The following is a 13,773-nucleotide window of genomic DNA, read 5'->3' on the forward strand; positions in this document are numbered from 1 at the left end:
GGCAAATATACAAAATGTGGTCATTAATTCATAAAATACTTATGTAAAAGTTATAAAGTTACATATTGAAATTACAAAGATATATAAATATGTATATTACCAGGTTGCACTAGATCAGACAAGCGGTCAAAGTCAATAGATGAATCCATCTCTACCATTTCCAGTGCTTATGGGGGATAATAGGTGTCAATTGGGTCCAAAACCCATATATTCCATTTTTCTACCCATTCAGTTGAATCACAGTCATCCTGATTTTCCTCTACACATGATGGACAATAGCATGTCATTTTTCATGTGTGGATACTCCATGAACATGCATCAGAGCTTCTAAAAGAGTGCAACTCACTTGATCCTGTTAGTGTGCAACAATCATCATATGGCGCAATGTTAGTATTATCTATTAACCAAAAAAATCTACAAACCATAGACTCACCTTCCTTACCTAGACCCATTGTAGCATTACACCACTAGATGATGGATTTTGCATCTCTCAATATTGCTCCATCTTTGCACTTTAGTTCTTCACGAACTAAGGATCTTTTCATGCATGCACCTGCACTATTATGCTCTCCCTTTCCATGACCAACCTCTATGAAATTTCATATATATTGAATTCTACACAACCTCTACATCCTACTCAACCAATAGAACATCTGTACATTCTTGAATTTTAATGCACAATTTTTTGACCAAATAATGTGTTGACAATATGTTATGCCCTTATTAGCCAAATATCCATAAAATAGTTGAAAATAACCATGTGCAAAATCTGTAAAATGTGATCAATCATCACTAATGTAAAAATGGTACTCCCTCAGAATCTTCCTTTCATCCTCTATACTTGTAGGTGAATGCATGAATGTTATGTGAACAAATATGGAAACTTGTTGAGAAGTATAATACTTTGCATGCACCTCATTTTGTGGTTGTAGTGTGTAGTTCTCTATGAAGTCTACAATCGAAACAATGGTATCTAGTGAAAACGTATCCTTGCACAACTTGAATTGAAAATTTAGCCATCAAGCTCTATGTGTATGCCTTCCATACTCATAAATAATCTTTTCACAAAAAATCTTCATAAACTCATACACTGGAATCGTTTCAATGACTAGATCACATCTTTTACCTTATTTCCCATCTTTTAGAGCATATGTCATTGTCTTAAATTTTTTGTAATCTACTATTTTATTTCCAATTGCATGTGTACTATCCATATGTTCACAAGTTGATAAAAGTTGCAAAGAACCACAAAATAAGCATGTACCATCCAAGCATGATGTCTTGTAAAATTGTTGGTCATCCCCTATTTCACATAAAATGTTGGATATGAATTCTCTTGAAGACCTTGGTGGCTCATTCATGTCACAATTGTCCAAAAAAAACTTAGAATGCAAAAACACACATATATGCCTAAAAACATCAAAATGGTTAGAAAATTCAATATGTATCCTACAACAACAAGTTGTGCGTGTTTGATTTATCTACACATAAAAAGGTTTACCCATCTCAAAAAATCTTTGACTTGTTTGAATTTGAGGATACATACCAATACATTTTGCAAAAAATTGTGTCTGAGTTGAGTCCAAAAAATGTTTCACATGTGGGTCGTGATTTTGGCTACCAATCCTCCTTCTTACAACATCTCTTTAATTAGGGGAAACACGTGTGTTATTTTTCCAAAAATATTTGATCAATGATTTTAAAGCTTCACTAATTTCTTTATCCTTTCGCGGTAGTCTACCACTAAATGTTCATAACTCTTTTTTTTTTGGATCTTCCAATCTCTCACACCTTAGCATGGCTCTCCTTAGAGTACCTTTACCAATTTTCAATGTTTTGTTTGTCTTTCTCATAATTGATATTTCTTCATTTGGGTACTTACTATTTTTGATGTAAGTACTCATCTTGTGATATCACTATCTTTGGTGCATGATTTAGGACCCACTTTGTCATAAGCACTCATTAGATTCTTTACAATATTTTCTTCATTTGAATCATTCATTTTTCTTAGCTCAAGAATCTTCACTAAATTTCAAATTCCTCATCATTTTAACAAATAATTGGCATTGACCTATAATATTTAATTCTTCAAAGAATAATCTCCACATACAATTAACTTTTCTTTGACAAGTACGCTTGCTAATCTTGTCAAGCATTGATTTCAAAATGTTAGTATCAATATCAATCAAATATTTTAGTCTTCTAAAATGAATTCTACAAGGTGTTATAATCTCTTCCATTCCCTCAATATTTTGAACATCAACATAAAGTTGAGCGTTTTGCATACCTTGAACTGAAGATGATGTGCTTCGGCTATAAGATGCAAAAGATGGAATATCACCTACTTGATATGTTGATGTTGTGCCTTCAACATGACATGATGAAGTGTGTACATTGTTGGATCTACAAATTAGCATCTCTTCAACATGAGAGGATGATATGAATTCAACATTGGAAGATGGTGTAGCTTCACAATTCAATTGTCTTCTTGAGCACAACAATCTCATTTGTTCTCTTCGTCATTCCAATTCTTCCTCTTTGTTTCTTTGTATTAGTGGTTCTTGTTTCTCTTTGAAAGTCAATTCTTTCAAACATTAATTCTTCATTATTGCTTTGCAATTTTCTTTGTTCACATAGTAGTTTCATTTTATCTCTTTTAATTGTCAAATCTGCCTCCCTCTCTTCCTTTGTTTGAGTTTTTGGTTTCTTCCTTGGCATGATGATGATTTCTATATGTCAAATTTTCAAACATCTGAGTTACTTACAATTTGTAAATTACAAATCATTCAAATGCATATAAATTACAATTATTTCAATGAATACACAATATATATCAAACAACTTGCCAAATTTATAACCATTTCTAAATAACAATTCATTCAAACATACAAATTTCAATGAATTCATTATATATTAAACAACATGTCAAATTATAATCAAATTTGTCTCTATATATCAACAAACAATATTTAAAAAGGATTGTAAGTTAACCTTTTCTATATAAAGAATATTCAAAAAGCCTTCAAAAAGCATATCCAATGATTGAATTTGGTGTTTGCTAGCTTCAAAAAGTCTTCAAATAGTGTTTGCTAACTTTCAACAGCTTGAAACCCATATTTTTGTCAGAGCAACAGAATGTACAATAGATAAAAAGAAGAATATGGATAAAAAGGGAACCAAACTTGCTTTATGACCATTTTTTGGTGAGACCATTTTTTGGTGAGACCATTTTTTGGTGATTTCACATAGTGCATACACACTATAGCGTGTACACATTATGTGAAAATAAATCTCTCCCTATCCAACCATCCCCCATCCCCTACTCTCTCTCTCCCTACTCTCTCTCCTCTCCCATCCCCTACTCTCTCTCACTCTCTCTCCTCTCCCATCCCCTACTCTCTCTCACTCTCTCTCCTCTCCCATCCACTAGTTTATCTCTCGCTCTCCCTCTCCTACTCCCTCTCCCATCACCTACTCTCTATCTCTCATCCCCTACTCTCTCACTCGCTATCCTCTCCCATCCCCTACTCTCTCTCACTCACACACTCTCATTCTCCTCTCCCTCTCACTCTCCCTCTCCCACTCCCTCTCCCACCGCCTACTCTCTCTCTCCCATCCCCTACTCTCACTCTCTCTCTCTCTCCCATCTCATTCTCTCTCTCTGCCACCCTCTACTCTCTCTCACTCTTGCACTCTCACACTCTCTCCCATCCCCTACTCTCTCTCTCTTACACACACTCCCATCCCCCCTCTCTCTCCCTCTCCCACTCCCTCTTCCACCACTTACTCTCTCTTCCATTCGCTACTCTCTCTCCCCTCTCTCATCCCCTACTCTCTCTCTTCCATAGACACGCACTTCCATCCCCCTCTCTCTCTCTCCTCTCTCATCCCCTACTCTCTAGATCTCTCACACACACTTCCATCCCCCCTCTCTGTCTCCCTCTCCCACTCCCTCTCCCTCCACCTACTATCTCTCTCTCACTCTCTCTCTCCCTCTCTACTCTCTCTCTCTCTCCAATCCCCTACTCTCACTCTCTCTCCCATCCCCTACTCTCACTCTCTCTCCCCCATCCCCTACTCTCTATGCCACCCCTTACTCTCTCACACATTCTCACACTCTCTCCCATCCCCTACTCTCTCTCTAACACACATTCCCATTCCCACTTTTTCTCTCCCACTCCCTCTCCCACCTCCTACTCTCTCTCTCCCATCCTCTACTCTCTCTCTCTCCCCTCTCTCACATCCTCTACTCTCTCTCCCATCCCCTACTCTCTCTCCCTCTCTACTCTCTCTCCCATCCCCTACTCTCTCAGCCACACCTACTCTCTCTCATAGTCTCACACTCTTTGTCATCCCCTACTCTCTCTCTTACACACACTCTCATCCCTCCTCTCTCTCTCTCTCTCCCACTCCCTCTCCCACTGCCTACTCTCTCTCTCCCATCCTCTACTCTCTCTCTATTTCTCTCTCCCCTCTCCCATACCCTACTCTCTCTCTTTCACACACACACACTGATCCCCTCTCTCTCTCTAATCTCCTACTCTATCTCTCACTCCCTCTCCCTCTCCCACTCCCTCTCCCACCACCTACTCTCTCTCTCTCACTCTCACTCTCTCCCTCTCTACTCTCTCTCTACCACCCCCTACTCTCTCTCACATTTTCACACTCTCTCACATCCCCTACTCTCTCTCTCTTACACTCATTTCCATATGCCCTATCTCTCTCCCTCTCCCTCTCCCAATCCCTCTCCCACCACCTACTCTCTCTCCCATCCCCTACTCTCTCTCTCGGGCTACTCTCTCTCTCCCCCTTTCTCATTCCCTACTTTCTCTCTTTCACACACAGACACTCTCCTATCCCCCCCTCTCTCTCTCCTCTCCCATCTCCTACTCTCTCTCACCTCTCCCATCCCCTACTCTCTCTCTCACTCACACACTCTTATCCTCCTCTCTCTCTCACTCTCCCTCTCCCACTCCCTTTTCCACCACCTACTCTCTCTCCCATCCCCTACTCTCTCTCACTCACACTCTCTCCCATCCCTTACTCTCACTCTCTCTCATCTCATACTCTCTCTCTATCACCCCCTACTCTCTCTCATATCCCCTACTCTCTCTCTTACACACACTCCCATCCCCCCTCTCTCTCCCTCTCCCACCACCTACTCTCTCTCATTATCTCTCTCCCATCCCCTACTCTCTCTCCCCCTACTTCCATCTCTTACTCTCTCTTTCACAGACACACACTCCCATCCCCCCTCTCTCTTTAGATATCTCACACACACTCCCATCACCCCCTCTCTCTCTCCCTCTCCTACTCCCTCTCCCACCACCTACTCTCTCTCACTCTCACTCTCCCTCTCTACTCTCGCTCTCTCTCTAATCCCCTACTTTCTCTATACCACCCCTATTCTCTCTCACACTCTCTCTCATGCCCTACTCTTTCTCTTACACACACTCCCATCCCCCCTCTCTCTCTCCCTCTTCCACTCCCTCTCCCACCACCTACTCTCTCTCTCAAGCTACTCTCTCTCCCTTGTCCCATCCCCTACTCTCTCTCTCTTTCACACACACACACTCTCATCCCCCCCTCTCTCTCCCTTCTCCCATACCCTACTCTCTCTCTCTCTCTCACACACTCCCATCCTCCTCTCTCCCTCACTCTCCCTCTCCCACTCCATCTTCCACCAGCTACTCTCTCTCTCTCCCCCATCCCATACTCTCAATTTCTCTCCCCCATCTTGTACTCTCTCTCTCTCTGCCACCCCTACTCTCTCACTTTCTCTCTCTCATCCCCTACTCTCTCTCCCCTCTCCCATCCCCTACTTTCTCTCTCTGCCACCCCTACTCTCTCACACACACACTCCCATCCTCCTCTCTCTCTCTCCCTCTCTCGCTCCCTCTTCCACTACCCACTCTCTCTCTCTCTGTCATCCCCTACTCTCAATCTCTCTCTCCCATCCTATACTCTCTCTACCATCCCTACTCTCTCTCACCCTTCCTCTCTCTCCCATCCCCTACTCTCAATCTCTCTCTCCCATCCTATACTTTCTCTTTGTCACTCCTACTCTCTCACACTTCTTATCTCTCCCATCTCGTACTCTCTCTGCCACCCTACTCTCCCTCACTTCCTCTCTCTCACATCCCCTACTCTCTCTCTCTCTCTCTCTCTCTCTCTCTCTCTCTCTCTCTCTCACACACACACACACACACACACACACACACACCCATCACCCCCTCTCTCGCTCTTGCTCTTCCTCTCTTCTTCCCTCTTTATGCACTATTTAGGTCTCAATAGTGTGTGCACATGCTATTAAGACTCAAATTTAAAAAGATCTAAATAGTGCATGCATGCTATAGGACATATGCACTATTCAAACCTTTGCATTCTACCAAGCCTAAGGTTTGGTTTTGCCTTGGGGATCCACCCAAAGGTTTGGATTCTATAAACTAGTCTGAGATGTGTTTTGCTGCAAACATACAAAAAATGATTGATTTTTCTTGTGTGCTCTCCTTCAAGATTCCTCGTGGTTCAGCATCGATAAGATCAAGTTACATGACATTGCAGATCTCTATGTTAGATATATAACCATATAATTTATTTTTTATTTGAACTATTTCAAGCCTTTCATCTAAAATTTCTTTTGAATATATGTCCTTTTTTTGTCAAAAACCAACATGTACTAATTGGGTTGTAGATTTTAGCTTGTTCATTGAATTTTGCAACAACTTAGTTTTTTTGAAACTAGACTCCATTCTACACACTTTGAACAAAATAAGTTTTGATTTTAGATTAGTTTTCAATCATTTCTAGGTGGGCACACAGATATTTCACATTCTTGGGATGTGTCTAGTTAAGAAATTTATTAAAAAAAATACACATTATAAAAGTACCCAAAAAATCTGGGATAAACTACAATGTTAAGTAAATTTTGACCAGAGTGATTAAAGAATTTCAAAAAAAAAGTTAAAATTTTAAGGGAGGCACAATTTTTACTATGTTATGTTTTTTGGAATAAATAGTACCACTTTTTGTGGCCCCCTTTTTTGACGACCTAAAACTAAATCATTTTTTAAAAAAATAGTTTCTTAGAAGCTAGATTCAAAGGACTACTACTTTTATTTTTTTCATATCTTAAAATTTTGAGCGTAACTATCTTCAAATTGTTGTTGAAGTTCAGAAATTGTTAATTTCAAAAAAAAGGTGTCCACTTATACCCCCCTTTTGACACCACAACTTGGTGCACTTACCCCATACTTAGTTACCTAGTTGTATGTTGTGGATTTTTTTTATGAGAAGGACCTAGCGCTATCTCCTTAGCATGGTGGAAGTGGACTATTTATGTTCACAAGGTCGGGTGGTAGTGAAATTTCTTACCTTATGAGTTCTAATGGATTTTTACCAGTGCTTCCACTAGAAGGTTCTTGATGTAAATATTTATTCATACTCATCACTCTTGAGACTTGTTCCTTTATCTTGATGTATTTAATTCATGATTATTATATGCTTGATATACTTTGTATTTCATATGTTATATGTACTCATATTATTCAAGCATACCCTATAGCTTGTGTAGTGGATGTCTTGTATTGATATTATTTTATGGAATCAATTTAACGATGAAATTTACATTGTAATAATGGTTCATTCTATAAGATGTTGTATTTATAATCTTTGTAGTTCTATAACAATGATCTTATAATTAACATAGACACACACTTAATTAATCAAAACTTAATACATATGGTACCTTGTTTAGTCATCTTAGAGGAATGTAATCGATGTTGATAACATTAAATATGTGAATCTAATATTTTATATTTGTAATTCTTCCACACTATGTTAAATAATTTTATATAAAATAAAAAATAAAAATGTTTAGCTAAGTTAATGACTTTTAAAGGTTAATTCCTCTGGTCTCCTGAGTGGGGCATTACATGCTCCTCTGTCAAAAATTTGGGCCAAATCTAGTAGTGAGGTTTTGATTTTTCTTTTCCTTTGGATGTTTTAGGAAACATTTCTTCAATGATGGATTTAGGAACACATATTTTCTTTGATAACACTCTTTGGTTAAAGGAACTTTTTGGTCCCTTTAATATTTATTTTTTCTTTGCATTCACATGTCAATTAGATAGGTCATAGTGATCTTCATTTGTGAATGAATACTTATGTTTATTATTATGTTGTACATTTAAATTACTTCAAAAGACATGGGATTTTTGGATGGATGAGGTTTATATGGTAGGATTAGATAGATAGGTGGATGAAATTTTTTCAAGGATGAATGTCTTTATTGATCTTGAGGTATAATGGGAGAAGTGGATGACAAGCTAGGATTGAAAGGTATGGTGGATGGAGGAATACAAGGTCCCAATATGGATGGAAGACTTGAAGGCTTTAGCTTTGATGGAGGGATATAAGGTCCTAGAATGGATGGAAGATTTGAAGGAGTTAGTTTTGATGGATAAAGACAAAAGATGGATTCAAATATGTAAATGGATAATGGATAGAAATATAAGCATCTTTAAAGAGACCAACATGGCCAAGACAACCAATAGGTTCATTAATATCTTTGATAGGAGAAACATTGTTGATAGGATTACTTGAAGCTTGAAGTTATTTTAGATGTGGATATGCAGAAGTGGAACAAGGAAATGAAGGGAGACTTTAATCTTAACAAATATCTTTGGATAGCATAAGAAGAGAAATTTTCTATTTACATTCAATAAGCTCATAAGAAATGGTGGAAGTGATATATTTCTCTTGGTTGGGAGATGGACAAGACATAGGACATAGAGGGATATATTTTTCTTGAGATGAAGGGATGACCTTTTGAAAGGGTATTGATGGATCTTGATCTTTATCTTTCTTGATATTCATTTGTTCATTTTTTACACTCCTCTTGACATGGAGCCGCTTATAAGGAAAAAGGAGTACTCTGGGTTTGTATGATAGGCTCTTGAAGAGTTAATGGAGGATAACTTAGAGTGGGTATAATAGGCATACTAGCACATGAAGGTTTGGGATCTTTATTTTTAGAAGTATTGAAAAGACTTACATCCAAATGTAGATTAGCTTGGGTTTCTTTTAGAGGTAGCCCTTGAGGGAATGCATAGTCAGTATGAAAACTATTAGGTTTTTTGATTGATGGAGCCATGTTGGAAAGATTTAATGCTTTAGAAGATGCATGAGTGTTTGAAGAAGTAGAGGCTACAGGGGGACCATTGAGATACATAGGTTGAAAATTTTGATCTTTCTCAAGAGAAGTATCCTCATCATGCATGAGTCTATAGACTTTTCTATAAAAACAAACCCATCATTAATAAGATCTTGGATTTTATATTTCAACTCCATGCAATTTGAAGTACTATGTTCATTATGTTGATGATAGACATAATAGGGTTCCAAGAATGGGTTTCCATAAGAAGTTGGTGTTGGCTCCTAATTTAACAGTTTTAAAATTAACCAAGAAACTAGATCAATACATCTAAGCCTAGCAAATTCCTATGATGGATGCACTCGACTACAATCTTGGGCCAACTATAAGGCATAACTCCTTCTTCAATATAGGCTCTGCAAAACCTAGGTTGATTAACCTTGAGGTTATAATATATTTTACCAGTGCAATTAAACATATAATTTAAACCTAATAATAGTAGATGAAACACTTTTGTCTTCTGATACTTATGCAATAACATAGGAATGAGATAGCCACAAATCATAACCTATGAGTCCATAAGATAAGTGAGGGTTAATTAATTCAGCCCACTACAAAACATGAAGAACTAAATTGATTTGATTAACAAAAATTGTGCAAATGACCTTCATATCAACCTGCATCTAATTTAGTGATCAGTGCCTTATCCATTGCAACATAGAGTCACTACCAGCAGGATGACCTAACTTGATTGCCTTACAATTAAGTTTATCAACTAAAATCCCCAAATTCCATTCTTACTAGCATCCCCTCCTTACACCCAGAAACCCTATCAAATCATTGAAGCATTTACTTAACTCCTTGAAAAAAAAGCAACAACAGATCTAACATACATTCATCCAAGTTATCTTAAATTGAATGAACCTTATTCATTCAATTACAAAGTTAATAGCATATGAAGAATTAGGAGATAGAATAAGAGAACACAGGTATTTCATTGTAAATCCCCCTTTGCATTTATCCTTGGAAAGACTGAATATATTAATTGGTAACACTAAATGAGACTCTAGATACCTCACATGATCTATTATCAATTTCCATTATCTCAAAGAAACAACAAATGAAATAAAAATGAAACTTGCATAAGAGTGGATGTGTGGCCTTCATAGCTAGAGCTCTGCTCAATTAGATAGGAAGTAAAACAACAACAAGGTATCACATAAGTGAGAAAAATCTACATAACTAGAACCCCTACAAAGAATGAGAAAAAGAAAGATATAGAAGAGGATGAATTCCTGGATCTGTTATGTGTCTGACATGTGTCCACTTGGAAAACCTCCATCTGTAGATGCAAAATATCTTCCTAATCTCTCTGCAGTTGGTGAATCAAATCCTTAATCATTTTGCCTCCCAAAAGCATAAAGTATCGTAGATATTTGATGGAAATTATAACTGATTGGAAAAGACAAAAATCTTTGAGAAGTTCCATCAAAAAGAAAGCAATTTGTGAAATACTAGAGGCAAAATACATCATTATGCATCAAATTTCAAACAAACTAAGCCAACAAAGCATATCAAATGTATCCCAATTGAATTCTATAACTACATTGATGAATCATTGCTTGCAACTAAACATCCCATTGAAAATATAAAACCCCTTGTAGCGTGCATTAGTGACCACCTATGCAAAAAGAAACTCTAGTATCAGAAATTCCATCTCTTGCCAATTCCAACAATATAAAATATTCCTATATGGACTTACTAGGAACTCTCAGGATCTTAAAACGAAAAATAGTGGTTTAGGTAATGAATGAGGTTTTTGTCAAGAAGCCTTTGCAAAATTATGTCAAAAGAATCTTCCAAATGAGTAAAAGTCCTCTCAAAAGTATTACTAGACCCTTCTTGTTGTTCATCCTCATCTTGGTTAAAGAAAGGTCCATCATGAAATTGGGACATAGACTCATCAAAGGAGGTATCTCTCTCTCTCTCTCTCTCTCTCTCTCTCTCTCTCTCTCTCTCTCTCTCTCTCCACACACACACACACACACATACACACACACATATGATATCTTGGCTTTTCTATAGACATGGAGTGTTCAAGCCTAAAGGAAGAAAATGGATGATGTTTTAATGAGATAGAGCACGTAGACCTAGAAGAAGAGGATGAATGTGATCTTGAGAAAGATGACTTGTGTGCATATAGAGGACTTTAGGAAAACTCATGTGATGATGCAATTCTTTGTTTTATCTATTTTACAAGGTTAGACTGCATAACCATGATGCCCTTAGTGAGAATAAGGCAATCAAGATCATCGATCTCTTCTAGTTTTCTGTATTGAGAATATAGGTATTGAAATTGCTTAAGTTTATCAAGGAGTTTAATATCATTAGGACTTGGTTAAAGTGTAGAAGGAAAAGATTTGAAGTTCATAGCTTTGGATGAAAAATCAAGCATAAAGGAGAATAGAAGAAGTTGATAGGAAAACCACAGTGTCCTTGATTTCCAAACAAGGTAATCAAAGTGCCCACTTGTCCTAAGTGAGAAGGCATGAAAGGATAGAAATGATAATGTAATTCCTACCCCTAGTTTACTTTTCATCTTGTATTGCCAAATTCTTTTCATCCAATCTTATGGTTATGCTTTATGATTAGTAGTACTTGGTTATTTGATTTGATTTGGATGTTATTTCATACTTAGTTATTTCAAGTGTTCCTGATTATTATTTAAATGATAATACATATATATTCATATAGTGATTTCACTTATCTCATGATGATTCATAGATGGATGATTTATACACAGTTTCCATGGTTACTTCATGTTTGACATTTCTAATGTGGTTGAGGAAGGGAGTCATAGTCACCTGCTAGTTGAGATCTACATGATGCATCACTCCCCACCATTGCATGTTTAGTTTAAATTTGTATGTATATGTACATGCTCAGATTTTATGCAGATTGCAAGTACTGAGCATCAACTTCCCTGAATTGCCAGGATGAGCATGTCATATCACATTATCTCAATGGTAAAGAGTAGAAATAGTGCTTGACTCCAAATCCTAACACTAAGCCAATTGTCCTAGAAAGTAGGACAAGTATTTCAATTAACTACCCTTCCAAATTCGTTAAGTGACATGAATTTGTGCTTTTGGCCCTTGAGTTTTATTTAGTACTCTTTTTTATTATTAGTTTTTGGATTTAGATTGTGGGTTTGTTGTGATTTTTTGTTATAATTAAATCAAATAAAAAGATTATTAAATGATTTAATTTAACAAAAAAAATTATAAAGAAAACTCAATTTTTAATTGTATTTAATTAATTAAGAAATTATTTAATTAAAAGAATTAAATTTAAAAGATTTAATTAAAGTTCTAATTTTAGCATAATTATATTTATTTAATTTAATAATAATTTATTTAGGAGGTTCATTTTAATAATAAACTCTAAATATTATTATCAATTAAATTAATAAATATATTATTAAAGATGTCTTGTGATTTAATGTGTGTGTGTGTGTGTGTGTGTGTGTGTGTGTGTGTGTGTGTGTGTGTGTGTGTGTGTGTGTGTGTGTGTGTGTGTGTGTGTGAGAGAGAGAGAGAGAGAGAATAAATTTAATAAAGTTAAATTTAAATTTAAATAAAATAAAATAATAAAGAAAAGGGTTCGCGTGATTGTAAAATCGAAACTCTAAAGGGAGAAGGCTCTTTATTAAGAAATGAGAGCTCATTTCTCCACACAGGTTTGGAGGAATAAATTTTTGAGAAAGAGGATTTTTTAAAAGACGACATTTTCTTGCGAGCTCTAAGCATCTGAATGGTTAGCATTAGATCGAGGTAGGATCTTGTTGAGTTTTGTGCAATAATTTCCTCTTTGAAACCTCTTTGTCTTCTCTATGTTCGTATGGATCTGTGTTTCAAAATTTAATTCGAGTTGAAGCCCTTGTGTAAAAATTTATTGTTCTTTGAAAACATCTATGAACAAATTTAAGAATGGAAACCCTTCTTTGAGAAATTTGGTGATTTGTAATTGGATTGATTGGATTTGGGATAGGTTTTGGAAAAGAATACTAGTACTTTAATTTATCAAATTTGATTGTGTATATTTTTCCTCTTAGATCTATACTGATAGATTTGTAATATATATATAATTACGACAATAATTATTTACTATGATGATTTTTATGACAAAACTGAGATTTCTTTTTTTACCTAGAAATCAAATTTGTGTACGAATTGGGAGGGGGGGTATGTCTTAGTTTTTATTAAAAATATATATTAAAAAAAGAGGGAGATTGGGGGCCATAACCTCCCTTGTCCCCCCATGTTGCTTTGTAAATTGGCTATGAAGGTAGCCAAGACTACTAATAGCAATCGTAGTTTCTACAGCAGCTAAGGCTACCTAAGCAGCCGGAGCTATTTTACACAACAAAGGCCATCGACCTCTAAACAATGTAGCATGTGATTTTTTTATATTATTATTTTTTTTATATCTAATAAAGTTTTTAATATATAGTTTTAATTAAATTAGTTTATTTAGTATGTAATAATATTATTAATTATTATATTGTTAATTTAATAGTTATTTTTATTAATAAATAATTTAATATTTTTTTATTAATA

At 36.2% G+C, this 13,773-nt stretch overlaps 1 pseudogene; it reads right to left on the reverse strand.

Moving 5' to 3' along the window:
* Window positions 1-13,773, reverse strand: part of LOC149551862 (putative beta-1,3-galactosyltransferase 8) — a 61,311-nt pseudogene that overhangs the window by 31,739 nt on the left and 15,799 nt on the right.

Source organism: Cupressus sempervirens, chromosome 6, assembly GCF_028749045.1.
Source record: "Cupressus sempervirens isolate cs-2001-9-10 chromosome 6, ASM2874904v1, whole genome shotgun sequence".
Lineage (NCBI taxonomy): Eukaryota > Viridiplantae > Streptophyta > Pinopsida > Cupressales > Cupressaceae > Cupressus > Cupressus sempervirens.